Source organism: Triticum aestivum, chromosome 2D, assembly GCF_018294505.1.
Source record: "Triticum aestivum cultivar Chinese Spring chromosome 2D, IWGSC CS RefSeq v2.1, whole genome shotgun sequence".
Lineage (NCBI taxonomy): Eukaryota > Viridiplantae > Streptophyta > Magnoliopsida > Poales > Poaceae > Triticum > Triticum aestivum.
The window spans coordinates 500,980,965-500,996,239 of record NC_057799.1 but is presented as its reverse complement, the minus strand read 5'-3'; positions in this window follow the sequence as shown (position 1 = coordinate 500,996,239).

Sequence of the window (15,275 nt, the reverse complement as noted above, 5' to 3'; positions counted from 1 at the left end):
TGCAACTCGTTTAGCTGATTTTCTTGGTATATCCATACGTGAGGATGATATTGAGTTGCCTCCCGCTTATTTAGATTATGATGCCATGGTTCGTCATCAGTTTGTTGAGAGGGACGGACCTCCCTTCCAGTACCGACTAATCTTTGACAGACGCCGTGCTGTCCATATTACTCCCCCTGCCCCTACTTTCTTTGACTTTCAGGAAAAAGGGAGATATTTCATAACCAGGGAGGAGGCGAATGAGTACGAGAGGAGGACGAGAGCAGCTCGCCTCCAATTTGCAGCCCACGACGCAATAGCCGCTGCATCTCAGTACGACCCCAATTACAACTTTGGATATCCGCCAGGCCATCCGTGGCAATAAACCAACTTAGGCCAAAAGCCTAAGCTTGGGGGAGTACATATTTCTCACCGACATTACACTCATGTTCACACACTCATTCTAGTTGTCGGTGCTCATACTCTTTCATTGTACTATCCATGCTAGTTTATTTTCTTTTTAGTCTTCTTCTTGTGTGTTTAATAAACCTTAAAAGAAACAAAAAAATTCCATGCTTTTAGTAGTAATAATTAAAAGAAAACCCAAAAAGATTTACCGTTCTTCTTTTTGCTTGTTGGGAGCTTTCCCATGTAAATAGTTTTATTTCTTTTCTTTGGGGGTCGATAGGAGAAGACCATAATTAAATTGTCGAAGTGGCTCTTATATGCATAATTGTTGATTTAACCAAGAGCCCATATTGCCTTGTCTTCTCCTGTTTATTGAATGCTTGCAGATTCCAGCTTAGTCCAATGCACATGCACTATTATCATTTTACACACCGTTCGGTCGTGCGAGTGAAAGGCAATAATGACGATATATGATGAACTGATTGAGATAAGAGAAGCTGGTATGAACTCGACCTCTCTTGTTTTTGTAAATATGATTAGTTCATTGTTCCTGATTCAGCCTATTATGAAGTAACTTGTTTGCAATGACAATTAGAGATTATAGTTACTTATGCCATGCTTAATTAGCTATGAGTTATAATGGTTTACCTTGCGTGCCAACATGCTATTAAAATGGTTGTGATGTGGTATAGTGTGGTGGTATCCTCCTTTGAATGATTTAAGTGGCTTGACTTGGCACATGTTCACGCATGTAGTTGAAACAAAATCAACATAGCCTCCACGATATTTATGTTCATGGTGGATTATATCCTACTCATGCTTGTACTCAATGTTTATTAATTTTAATGCATGTTCATGACTATTATCGCTCTCTAGTTGGTCGCTTCCCAGTCTTTTGCTAGCCTTCACTTGTACTAAGCGGGAATACTGCTTGTGCATCCAATCCCTTAAACCCCAAAGTTATTCCATATGAGTCCACTATACCTTCCTATATGCGGTATCTACCTGCCATTCCAAGTAAATTTGTATGTGCCAAACTCTAAACCTTCAAATGAAATTCTGTTTTGTATGCTCGAATAGCTCATGTATCAACTAGGGATGTCCGTATGTTCCATGTTAGGCGGGTTATTCTCAAGAGGAGTGGACTCTGCTCCTCACTCACGAGAAAAGGGCTGGTCACCGGGATGCCCAGTCCCATGCTTTATGCAAATCAAATCAAAATAATTGCAAACAAAACTCCCCCTGGGACTGTTGTTAGTTGGAGGCACTCGTTGTTTCGAGCAAGCCATGGATTGATGCTTGTTGGTGGAGGGGGAGTAAAAACTTTACCATTCTGTTTGGGAACCGCCTATAATGTGTGTAGCATGGAAGATATCGCCATCTCTTGGTTGTTATGTTGACAATGAAAGTATGCCGCTCAAAATATTATTTATCTCTGCTTTAAAAATCGAGCTCTGGCACCTCTACAAATCCCTGCTTCCCTCTGTGAAGGGCCTATCTATTTACTTTTATGTTGAGTCATCACCCTCTTATCAAAAAGCACCAGCTGGAGAGCACCGCTGTCATTTGCATCCATTACTATTAATTTATATTGGGTATGACTATGACTGGATCTCTTTTACCATGAATTACAATGTCTAGTCAGTCTTTGGTCTTTAAAGGTGCTCTGCATTTATGTTTTGCGGTCTCAGAAAGGGCTAGCGAGATACCATATTGTTATATCATATTATGATTGTTTTGAGAAAGTGTTGTCATCCGAGATTTATTATTATTGCTCGCTACTTGATTATGCCATTGATATGAGTAAACATGAGACCTAAGTGATATTGTGAATATGGTTAATCATAATCTTTGCTGAAAACTTGAATGCTGGCTTTGCATATTTACAACAACAAGAGCAAACAGAGTTTGTAAAAGTTTTTCTTTATCACTTTTAGTTTATCAACTGAATTGCTTGAGGACAAGCAAAGGTTTAAGCTTGGGGGAGTTGATACGTCTCCGTCGTATCTACTTTTCCAAACACTTTTTCCCTTGTTTTGGACTCTAACTTGCATGATTTGAATGGAACTAAACCGGACTGACACTGTTTTCAGCAGAATTGCCATGGTGTTATTTATGTGCAGAAACAAAAGTTCTCGGAATGACCTGAAACTCCACGGAACTATTTTTTGGAAAATATTAAAAATACTGGCAAAAGAATTAAGGCCAGGGGGCCCACCACCCGTCCACGAGGGTGGGGGCACGCCTGCCACCCTGGGCGCGCCCCCTGCCTCGTGGGCCCCATGGAGCTCCACCGACCTCAACTCCAACTCCATATATTCGTGTTCGGGGAGAAAAAAATCAAAGAGAAGGATTCATCGCGTTTTACGATACGAAGCCGCCACCAAGCCCTAAACTCTCTCAGGAGGGCTGATCTGGAGTCTGTTCGGGGCTCCGGAGAGGGGAATCCGTCGCCATCGTCATCATCAACCATCCTCCATCACCAATTTCATGATGCTCACCGCCGTGCGTGAGTAATTCCATCGTAGGCTTGCTGGACGGTGATGGGTTGGATGAGATTTATCATGTAATCGAGTTAGTTTTGTTAGGGTTTGATCCCTAGTATCCACTATGTTCTGAGATTGATGTTGCTATGACTTTGCTATGCTTAATGCTTGTCACTAGGGCCCGAGTGCCATGATTTCAGATCTGAACCTATTATGTTTTCATGAACACATGTGAGTTCTTGATCCTATCTTGCAAGTTTATAGTCACCTACTATGTGTTATGATCCGGCAACCCCGAAGTGACAATAATCGGGACCACTCCCGGTGATGACCGTAGTTTGAGGAGTTCATGTATTCACTATGTGTTAATGCTTTTTTCCGGTACTCTATTAAAAGGAGGCCTTAATATCCCTTAGTTTCCGATAGGACCCCGCTGCCACGGGAGGGTAGGACAAAAGATGTCATGCAAGTTCTTTTCCATAAGCACGTATGACTATATTCGGAATACATGCCTACATTACATTGATGAATTGGAGCTAGTTTTGTGTCACCCTATGTTATGATTGTTACATGATGAACCGCATCCGGCATAATTCTCCATCACCGATCCAATGCCTACGAGCTTTTCACATATTGTTCTTCGCTTATTTACTTTTCCGTTGCTATTGTTACAATCACTACAAAACCCAAAAAAATTACTTTTGCTACCGTTACCTTTGCCAGCGTTACCACTGCTATCATATTACTTTGCTACTAAACACTTTGCTGCAGATATTAAGTTTCCAGGTGTGGTTGAATTGACAACTCAACTGCTAATACTTGAGAATATTCTTTGGCTCCCCTTGTGTCGAATCAATAAATTTGGATTGAAAACTCAACTGCTAATACTTGAGAATATTCTTTGGCTCCCCTTGTGTCCGGCTCCCCCGGTTCTTCGGGCAGCGGAGCCGGACACTGGATCCGCTTCGCCCTCTCCACCCAGTCCTCGGGGAGCAATACTAAAATCTCAGACATCAACCTCGAAACATTTAAGTTGGGGATACGTCAAAAGTAACATACCTCATTGGCGGGGTGTTTACAGTTGTGACCACGGTCTAAATCCGTGGCCAGCGGTTTCTCGTTGCCCTTAAAAGAGTAACCTCCAGGCATCTTCGTGGGTGGTCTCGAAGAGCCTCACCAGGGTTCGATGCTTCTTCGGGTTGAAATCCCATAGAGGCCGTCCTTTGCGCTGGCATGGAAGAATCCGGCGAACTAGCATCACCTGGATCACATCGACGAGCTTGACGTCCTTGGCCATCATGCTCTGAACGCGCGTCTGCAACGCTATTAGCTCATCAGACGAACACCAGTCCGGACTCTTCTCGACCCAAAAGGTGAGCCGCATGGGAGCACCGGAGCGGAATTCTGCGGCCGCGGCCCAGGTGGTGCCGCGGGGTTCTGTGATGTAGAACCATTGTCTCTGCCACTCCTTCACTGTCTCCACAAAAATACCTTTCGGCCAGGAGACGTTGGGAAGCTTGCTCACCATGGCTCCTCCGCACTTCGCGTGCTGGCCGTCCACCACCTTCGGCTTCACGTTGAAAACTTTGAGCCACAGCCCGAAGTGGGGATGGATGCGGAGGAAGGCCTCGCACACGACGATAAACGCCGAGATGTTGAGGAAAGAATTTGGGGATAGATCATGGAAATCTACCCCGTAATAATACATTAGCCCGCAGACGAAGGGGTGGAGGGGAAACCCTAGCCCGCGGAAGAAATGGGGGATGAATACCACCCTCTCTGTGGGCTCCGGCGTGGGGACGACTTGTCCCTCGGCCGGCAGACGTTGGGCGATCTCCTTCGCCAAATATCCGGCCGCCCGAAGCTCAGTAATGTCCTCCTCCTTGACGGAGGAGACCATGCACTTGCCCTGACCACCGGATCTGGACATGGTTGTTTGAGTGGAAAGGAGATGAGAACTTGGGCGCTGGAGCTTGAGATCGGAAAGGCGGAGACAGAGAGAGAGCGTGAGGAGAGGAAGAGGGAATCCTTATCCCCTTATAAAGGCAGCAAATATTAAACGCCTCCTCACTCGCCTTAGTATTCGCCTGTTCCCAAGGGCTGTATAAACAGCACGGTTGAATTATCCATGCCCGCATTGATGAGAATCCCGCAATAAGGGGACACGATCTCTGTTTCGACAAGACGTGCCAATAGCAACCGCATCTCGAAACGTGGGATGGCAGAAGAAAAACGGTTCAAAATTATGACCGGACAGACGCGATGTGTTGAAAAGAAGCTGTCAACAGATTAGATTCGTGCAAATATTATATTCTCTCTGCGGTTGTGTATGGTGTGTGTAACAGATCCGGATACAATCATCGCATCGGAAGACTATCTTGGAGTTCGGAAAAAGGGGAACCCGCCCTACAATGCCGAAGACAATCTGCACGCTGGACTCCTCGTCATTGAAAGCCAGGTTTAGGGGCTACTGAGGGAGTCCCGGATTAAGGGGTCCTCGGGCGTCCGGCCTGTTATCCATGGGCCGGACTGATGAGCTGTGAAGACATGAAGATCGAAGACCGTACTCGGTGTCTATATAAACCGGAGGGGTTAGTCCGGAAAGGAGACATCCATACATACATATACTCATTACCATATTCACATAGGCTAGACTTCTAGGGTTTAGCCATTATGATCTCGTGGTAGATCAACTCTTGTAATACTCATATTCATCAAGATCAATCAAGCAGGAAGTAGGGTATTACCTCCATAGAGAGGGCCCAAACCTGGGTAAACATCGTGTCCCCCGTCTCCAGTTACCATCGATTCTAGACGCACAGTTCGGGACCCCCTACCCGAGATCCGCTGGTTTTGACACCGACACCGGGCGGGCCGGAGGTTCCGGGGGCCGGAAGGTCCGGGCCGGGTCCCGGGCTGGTTCCGGGTTAACCAGAGAGTTGGCATGCCCGGGCTGGTCGGGATCGTCGGAGGCCGGAAGCTCCGGGCTGGCCGGAGGGTCCGGGGGCCAGAAGTTCCGGGCTGTCCAGAGAGTTGATGCATGTCTCTTCTTCTTCAGCTCTCGGCTCCGTGGCTTGAGCATTGTACCTGATCACACATAGCATCTCGGACTTAGGCAGTAGCCATGTCTCACTTGAAGAAGAGGGAAACATAAGTAGGAGTGATGTCACCTCGGATTGAATAGCACGAGCTCTTGCTCTTGTCATGGGTCCATGTGGTGTCGTGGGAGATGTAGATACGTCCATGGGTATGACCGTGGGATGCTCCGCATCATCTCCCCTCCCTTGGGAAAGATCCGACCTCAGATCTAAATCCTCATCACCATGGTACGGGGAGAGATCTTTGATGTTGAAGATGTCGCTCATGGAGTACTTGTCGCGTGGGATGTCGATCTTGTAGGCGTTGTTGTTGTAGCGTGCAAGCACCTTGAAGGGTCCATCGGCTCATGGTAGAAGTTTGGACTTGCGTCCTTGAGGGAAGCGCTCCTTGCGAAGCTGTAGCCACACAAGATCTCCAACGTTGAATATCATTGGTTGTTTGTTGACGTTGAGCTTGGTCGCGAGTCGTTGTACTTGGCGCTCGATGGTGTGCCTTGTATCTTCATGCATCTTCTTGAGGTAAGTCACTCATGCACTCGCGTCCATGTTGATGCACTCTTGTAGTGGTAGAGGAATAATGTCCAATGGGGACAACGGGTTGAAGCCGTAGACGATCTCGAAGAGGGACTTGCCGGTAGTCGAATGTATTGCGCGGTTGTAGGCGTACTCGGCGATGGGTAGACACTCCTCCCACTCCTTGATGTTCTTCTTGATCAAGACACGAAGTAGAGTGGAGAGTGTTCGGTTCGTCACCTCCGTTTGGCCGTCGGTTTGTGGATGGTATGCCGAAGAGAATAGTAGCTTGATTCCAAGTTTGGCGCATAAGGTCTTCACAAAGTAACTCAAGAACTTGACGTCGCAGTCCGAGACAATCATCTTTGGCACTCCATGTAGGCGCAAGATTTCCCTACAAAAGAGATTTGCAACATGTGAAGCATCGTCTATCTTGTTGCATGGTATGAAATGTGCCATTTTAGAGATTCGGTCCACATCAACAAACACGGAATCCTTTCCATTTCTAGTTCTAGGCAAACCAAGCACAAAATCCATGCTAATATCTTCCCATGGTTGATATGGAATTGGAAGAGGCATGTAAAGGCCATGAGATTGTGCTTTTGAATTAGCTTTGCGACATGTCAAACATCGGTTGGTGAAGCGTGAGACGTCGCGGAACATCTTGGGCCAATAATAGTTCTTGGAGAGCGTAGCGAATGTCTTGTCGCATCCAAAGTGTCCCATTAGTCCTCCTCCATGAGATTCTTGCAAAAGTAACAAGCGAAGAGAAGACTCGGGGATGCAAAGTTTGTTAGCTCTCATAAGATAATCATCTTTGATGTAATAGCGTTCGCAAGATGTATGCGTCAAACATTTGGCATAAGGAATTTCAAAAGTAGGATCATGCGCATACAAGTCTTTTATGTGCTCAAAACCAATGACACTCAATTCAAGTTTAGTAACAAGCATGCATATACGGGAAAGTGCATCCGCCACAACATTTTCCTTGCCTTTAATGTACTTGATGACATAAGGAAATGACTCAATAAACTCACTCCATTTAGCATGACGCTTGTTCAACTTAGTTCGACCTTTAAGGTACTTAAGCGTTTCATGATCGGTATGAATGAGAAATTCATGAGGGCGAAGGTAATGTTACCATTCATGCAAAACTCACACTAAAGCATATAGCTCTTTGTCATAGATAGGGTAATTGAGTTGCGCTCCGGAAAGTTTCTCACTGAAGTATGCTATGGGGCCCTTCTCTTGAGTTAACACACCGCCTATGCCATTACCACTAGCATCACAATGAATCTCAAAAGGTTTGTCAAAGTTTGGTAAGGCAAGCACGGGAGCATGAGTAAGCAAATTCTTAAGCTCATTCAAAGCACTATCTTGAGATGGTCCCCAAACAAAGGGTGCATTATTCTTGCTCAAAGCATGTAAAGGAGATGCAATAGTGCTAAAATCCTTCACAAATCTACGGTAGAAACCGGCTAAACCAAGGAAACTACGCGCTTGTTGCAAATTGGTTGGTTGGGGCCAACTCTTAATAGCATTGATCTTAGATTCATCAACATGAACACCCTTAGAAGATACAACAAAACCCAAGAAAACAAGTTTAAAACACCAAAAAGGCATTTCTCCATATTAGCATAAAGACGCTCTTTTCAAAGGGTTTGTAGCACGGTGCGCAGGTGGGTGACATGCTCTTTGAGAGATTTGCTAAACACAAGAATATCATCAAAGTAAACAACAACAAATTCACCAATGTAAGGGCGAGACACATAATGCATAAGACGCATGAAAGTACCGGGTGCTTCCGATAAACCCATAGGCATGACTAACCACTCATACAAACCAAACTTTGTTTTGAAAGCGGTTTTCCATTCATCACCCTCTTGTATGCGTATTTGATAGTAACCACTCTTGAGATCAATTTTGGGAAAAATAGTGGCACCACTAAGTTCATCTAGCATATCATCAAGGCGTGGAATGGGATACCTATAGCAAACGGTGATAGCATTGATAGGTCTACAATCGGAACACATGCGAAAGCTACCGTCTCTTTTTGGCACAAGAATGACCGGGACGGCACAAGGGCTCAAACTTTCACGCACATGTCCATGGTCTATGAGATGCTTTACTTGCCTTTGTATTTCTTTAGTTTCTTCGGGGTTGATGCGGTAGGGAGCTTTGTTAGGAAGGGGTGCTCCGGGGATGAGGTCGATTCGGTGCTCAATGCCTCAAAGTGGAGGTAGACCCGGAGGTAGTTCGTCGGGGAAAACATCTTGGAATTCCTGCAAAAGAGAAGATAACACTAGAGGTAGATTGTGAGAGGTGTTAGCTTTTGGTGTCTTATCTTTGCACAAAAGGACATAGTGCATGACACTTGATGGGTTCTCACACACTTCTCTCATCTCTCTTTTTGTGGCTAGGAGGACCAAGTTTTTCTCTCTTGGCGAAGAGTCGCTCAATTTGGGCTTGTGGCGCTCACTTTCTTTTTGGTGGTGCACTCTCTCACTAGTATCTCCACGATGGGTGGAAGCTTTCTTGTCGGCGATCACTTGGCTTGGAGACATAGGTCGTAGAACGTACTCCTTTCCTTTCATCTTGAAGCTATAGTGATTTGTACGCCCGTTGTGGATGACGCCCCGGTCGAATTTCCATGGCCGTCCAAGGAGGAGGTGGCAAACGGACATCGGAACGACATCACACTCCAAAGTGTCTTCATAGGCTCCGATCTTGAAGGAGACGTTGACCGTATGCTCTACTTTGGATTGTGCCGGAGTCGCTTAGCCATTGAACCTTGTAGGGGTGCGGGTGCTTCGTCTTGACCAATTGGAGCTTGGAGCATAGTTCTTCACTTGCCAAGTTATGACAACTCCCTCCATCGATGATGACCTTGACGGACCTTTCCTTTATGCCGGCCTTGGTGTGGAAGATATGGCATCTTTGGTCTTCATCTTGTTGATGTTGAAGAGTCAAGACCTTGGATACCACAAGAGCGGGGCTTGAATCCTCATCACAAAAGACTTGATCGTCTTCGTTGACGCGCCGGTGCATGGCCACTTGCTCAATGGTTTCCATCTCCTCTTCACTCATGGAGTCGTAGGTTCCGTCGTCATTGAGGATCATGGTGCGTTTATTGGTACACTCATAGGACTTGTGGCCTCGGCCGCCGCATGTGAAGCATTTGAAGGAACTTGTCTTGACAGTCTCATCGATTGGGGTTGTAGATGACGAAGCACTCGTCTTGAAGTTGCTTGTAGTAGGAGGATGACTTAAGGTTGTCGAAGTTTTCTTGTAACTTGACTTGTCGACGTTGCTTGCGGGAGCTTTGGTTGAGGTAGAAGGAGTCGGTGAAGCTTGGTTGTTGGAGAAGCCGTAGGACTTGGATGAGAACTTGGCATATTTGAAGTCATCTTGCACTTGACGTTCCGCCTTGGTAGCTTGATGCACTAGCTCGATGAGGTTCGAGTATGGTTGGAAGTCGGCTATCTTCTTGATAGGGTGATTTAGTCCATTCAAGAAACGTGCCATAGTTTGCTCATCATCTTCCGTGACATTGGCTCTTATCATGACAATCTCCATTTCCTTCTAGTATTCTTCAACGCTCTTGGTTCCTTGCTTGAGGAGTTGGAGTTTCTTGAAGAGGTCGCGGTTGTAGTAGGTTGGCACAAAACGTGCTTTCATGACATCCTTCATTTGCGCCCAAGTGGTGGTGGGTGGTTCACCTCTTGCCTCACGGCGCTCAAGTACTTGTTCCCACCAGATGAGGACGTAGTCTTGAAATTCAAGGGTTGCCATCGCGATCTTCTTCTCTTCTTCATAGTTGTGCAAGCGGAAGATTTTGTCAACCTTCAATGCCCATGAAAGATACTCCTCAGGATCATTGCTTCCGAAAAACTTGGTCATGGTGAACTTTAGCTTGCCATATCGTTGCTCTTTATTGTGTTGGGGTCGGGGATGATGACGCCCATGTCGTTGAGGATTGGCAAACTCATGTTGCTCTTGGCGAGGAGGGTTGTCGTCCTCATGGTGTTCTTGTCTTGGGGGATTTCCATTTTCTTCATGCTCTTGGTGAACTTCAGGTTCTTGTCTAGCTTGAGGAGGAGCTTGATGAACTTGACGATGCACACGTGATTGATAGATCCTTTCTTGAACTTCATCGCGAAGCGCTTCTTGGTGCTCACGGGCTTGTCGGCCTCGATTTGCTACGACACGACTTGAATCTCGAAGGGCACGTTGCGCCTCAAGTGCTTGAGCTTCACGAAGTTTTTGTTCTTGACGTTGTGCCTCGGCATCTTGTGCATCTTTGTATTGTCGCGCTCGTTCCTCTTGTTCTTGTTGGCGTTGACGTTGCCGTTCTTGTGCTTGCGCGAATGTAGCTTGGTTTTGACGATGTCAATGCTCTTGTGCATGAAGTTTCTCTTGAGAGTTGTTGTCGTGTAGAGGATTGCGGTTTGCTTGACGATCTTGACACGCGGCACGACGAAGAGTATTCGATGTTGGGGTACTTGAGCCGGAAATAGTGTGGTCGGAGTGTCGACTTGAGCGGCTCCTTCTTGAGTAGGACGAAGTGGTCGAAGAGCGGTTGACCAACAAGGCACGAATCTCGTCCATTCTTGCGTTGTTCTCTTGCTTTTGTTCGTCGAGCTTGTTGTCGAAGTAGTCTCTTTTACGTTGCTCGGAGAGTCGCAAGTCGGTAGCAAAGTTGTCGATGCGGTCACTCATTGCTAGTTTCTCTTGATGCAAGGCTCGTTGCGTTCCAAATGGGTGTAGCTTGGTGACGTAGTTGTTCGGGTCGTCGTCTTGCTCAAGGAAGAGTGGGTTGGTATATGAACTTGGCCTATCCATCATGTGAAACAAATATGTGAGTGGGAGACGGAGAAGAACTTATACCAAATGTACCTTGACCGATGTTGAAGATGGATCAAAGATCACTCAATGTGTAACAAGGAAATAGCACAATTGGTACCAATTCTTGTCGGTTTCTCACACCTACACAAGTAAAAGCTTATAGTGGAGCTCGGTTAGGATGGTGCAACAAAATTTGATGCAACTGTAAGTGAGACTCAATAATGTTGGAAAAGATTCGCAAATTTGCAAATGCAACAAGTAGACCAATAGCAAGATAAGGTACACGGAAACACACACGCAAATAGATAAATGGGGTCGTGCAACCAAGGAATGAGCCAAAGATGTGGAATCCACGAAAATGCTCATTGTTGCACAACACTAGAGAGACGCTAGCACGATTGCATAATAGGCGGATACGAACTTGTGCACAACCTACTAAGCAAAAATGCAATGACTTCTATCCCAAGTATGCTATATGAATATGATGTTCCGATGGTATGGTCCAAGATGATCGGATATGAAAATCTTAACGTAGTATGATGCTATGGTTCTTGCTTATAAGCTCTTTGCTTATCTTTCCTTTTTGCTTAAAAGCTTGTTTGGCTCTTTCTCTTTTGAGCTCTTTTCTTATGCAAAACTTCACGAACCAAGATAGCAATTGAGTATATGCGATGGCCACTTTGTGACACAAGAGATGATACCAAGATATGCACCACGGTAATATTGTATGTATGCTATGGTAAATATGATCACTAATATGCACAAGTCACGTTGCCGGCAATACTCAAAGGCTAGTCTCGAAGGGTAAGCTACGCAAAATGGGCTATGGGGTTCACAATGAAATGGCAAGGAGTAGACAAAGGTGTCATTGAGATTACCATCCTTGCTTACGGTTGAGAGTGTCAAAAGGATGAGATTGTTGTCGATGTTGTAGTGCACGGTCTTCAGTACATTGGCGAGGATGCCGCTGCACCGCAATTGGAGTAGTCGAAGTAGCGGACTTCGTCGAAGATGCACGAACTTTCTGTCTAGGCCGGCAGTTCCGGGCAAGACGGAAGGTCCGGGGTCCGGAAGTTCCGGGGTGGCTGGATGGTCCGGGCGGGGCCGGAAGTTCCAGTGGTCGCGAATCTGCCAAGAATAGAGAATTGGGGATCGTGGATTTGGGCGGAAAAACTTGGGGAAAACCCCAAATCCAAGGGGGAAAGAAAAATTTGAGGGGAGGAAGAAGGGTGGGGAAGCTAGATCTACATGCCACACATAAAATTCACGGATCAAATCCAACAAAACTTCATCACACCAACAAATCACAAAAAAAATTGGGAGGGCTATTTTTGTGGGGATTTTCAAAATTGGGACGAATCACACCAAAATTAGGCTAGAAAACAAAGAGGGGGCTCCGAAATCGTGATCAACGTGGCTCATGATACCAAGATGATGTAGGGTGGAACCCTAGATGGCCGATCTTTCACGAAAGGAGCGGATCCCGCGAAGAACACGAAGAACACGAGAGGAAACACGAGGGAGAACACAAGAGAAACACTCAAACCCACAAGAATAAGTCACACATATGCTAGATCCTCGAATCACAAAGAGATACACGATCCACGATCAACAAGGGACGATACAGAGGGTAACCAGTTCTTCTCCGTGAGGAGGTCTTGATGGGGCCACCCAAGAGGGGGTCTTGAATCCAAGGGGATCTTCTCCGTAGAGGGGACGCGGTCTCTCTCGTGGAGTAGATCCGTATGGATGAGCAATGCTCCATCTCACATATGAGCTAACCCTAAAACGTAGGTAGGAGAAGAGTATATATAGTCTAGGGGGCGAAAGGGTACACGGGCCACGGCCCAAGTCACTGCGCGCAGGCAGGGCCGGAAGTTCCGGGCTCCGGAGGTTCCGGGCCAGGTGTCGGGAAGGGTCCGGCCTAACCAGAGAGTTGGCACGGGTGGAGCTGGGCTGGCGTGCATGGGACGGAAGGTCCGGGCGGGCCGGAAGGTCTGGGCCGGGTTTCGGGCTGGTTCCGGGCTAACCACAGAGTTGGCATGCCTAGGCTGGTCGGGATCATCGGAGGCCGGAAGCTCCGGGCTAGCCGAAGGGTCCGGGGGCCGGAAGTTCCGGGCTCTGGCCGGAAATTCCGGGCTGTCCAGAGAGTTGACGCCTGTCTCTTCTTCTTCTGCTCTCGGCTCTGTGGCTTGAGCGTTGTACCTGATCACACATAGCATCTCGGACTTAGGCAGTAGCCATGTCTCACTTGAAGAAGAGGGAAACTCAAGTAGGAGTGATGTCACCTCCGATTGAATAGCACGAGCTCTTCCTCTTGTCATGGGTCCAAGTGGTGTTGTGGGAGATGTAGATACGTCCATGGGGATGACCGTGGGATGCTCCGCATCAGGGTACGTAGGAGGAGGGAAGGTCTTAGCTACAGTGAGATTGTGCACGCAAGATTTAGGAGTTCAGGCCCTTCTCGGAGGAAGTAATAGCCCTACGTCTCGGCGCCCGGAGGCTTGGTCGACTAGATTATGCACGAGAGTTACAAGGGGTGCGAACCCTTGTACCAGAGGAGGGGGTGGCTTATATAGAGTGCGCCGGACCCCTCCAGCCCTCAGTTACACAGGGTTCAATGTACATTAAGACAAGGCGTTACTGGTAACGCCGGCTATAAAGAGCTATAATGATCTTTAAAACTATAGAGTGAACGCCTAACCGTTGCCATCCTGAGTGGCTTTAGACCTTCTGTACTCCGAGTGGTTTCTCGTATGGTCGAGTGATTTCTATCTTGGTCGAATGGAATTGGCGTATCCGAGTGGGACAGCTGGTCGAGTGGATTGCACTTCAAGGTGACTTCAGTCAGTATCCTTTGTTGTACTTTGAATGTTCTTGTCTCTAACGTAGTGTCCTTGGGTAGGGCGTCTAGGTCAGGCCTATGACCCTTCCCTAGGTACATGGCATCGTCATTAGCCCCCGAATGGATTGAGGTCCGAGTAAAGAAAGAGTTGAAGTTGGTTCGGACTCGATTCTATGCTTCGGAGGCATTTTATTGGAATCTGAGAGTCATGTTGGGGCTTCAACTTCACTTTAGTTGCCTTGATCAATTCAGAGGTCGTCGAGTGAGTTATGCTGATAATCTTTGAGTGTTTTATGGTGCAAAATCTTCGGCGCGATCGGTTACTCTGCGGTTCCCGGATCCCACGGGATTCAAAATTTTGGAGAAGCGTGCGAGTCGTAGCGTGCCGCGGTCATCAGAGTGGATAGACAGGGGCGCCTCGATCTTCGCACCACCTTTTTCACCATGTATCGGGCGAGCGTCTGCTGCGGGATATGATGACATTGCTCGAGCTCACTCGGCAGCCACTCAGAAGTGGCCTCATAAATAGCTCTCAGGTCGATGCAATGCACAGTGCGTCCCAATCGTCCTCTTCCTCCTCTGCTTCTCCACCGCGTCCTCCACCACTCTCGTCATCTCCGCTCGCTCGTGCGCACTCCGCCACCATGGGGAAGGACAAGACGGCGGCCCCGGAGCGCACGAAGAAGGCGGCGACGGCGGCGAAGGGCAAGAAGACGAGTCGGGGGTCGTCATCAAGGTCCAGTCTGCCGCCTGGTTGGATCCAGGGGGCCCGGATTCGATCTACTATCTAGAAAGAAGACTTGGAGGATCTGGCCAGTGCAGGGTTGATTGCTCACGGGTCTTGGAGGTTGCCCGGGAACGAGTCCGAGCCTCGGCCGCAGGTGGGTGAGTGCGTCCTCCTCGCAACCCATGTCGACCGCGGTTTCACTCTGCCTCCACATCCTTTTTTCCGAGGTATCTTGAACTTTTTTGGTGCCCAACTTCATCACTTCTCTCCAAACACGATCACATATCTCGCTGTGTATGTCTCTCTGTGTGAAAACTTCTTGGGCTGCCATCCGCGTTGGGGTTTATTCAAACACATCTTTACCTGCCGTTCTC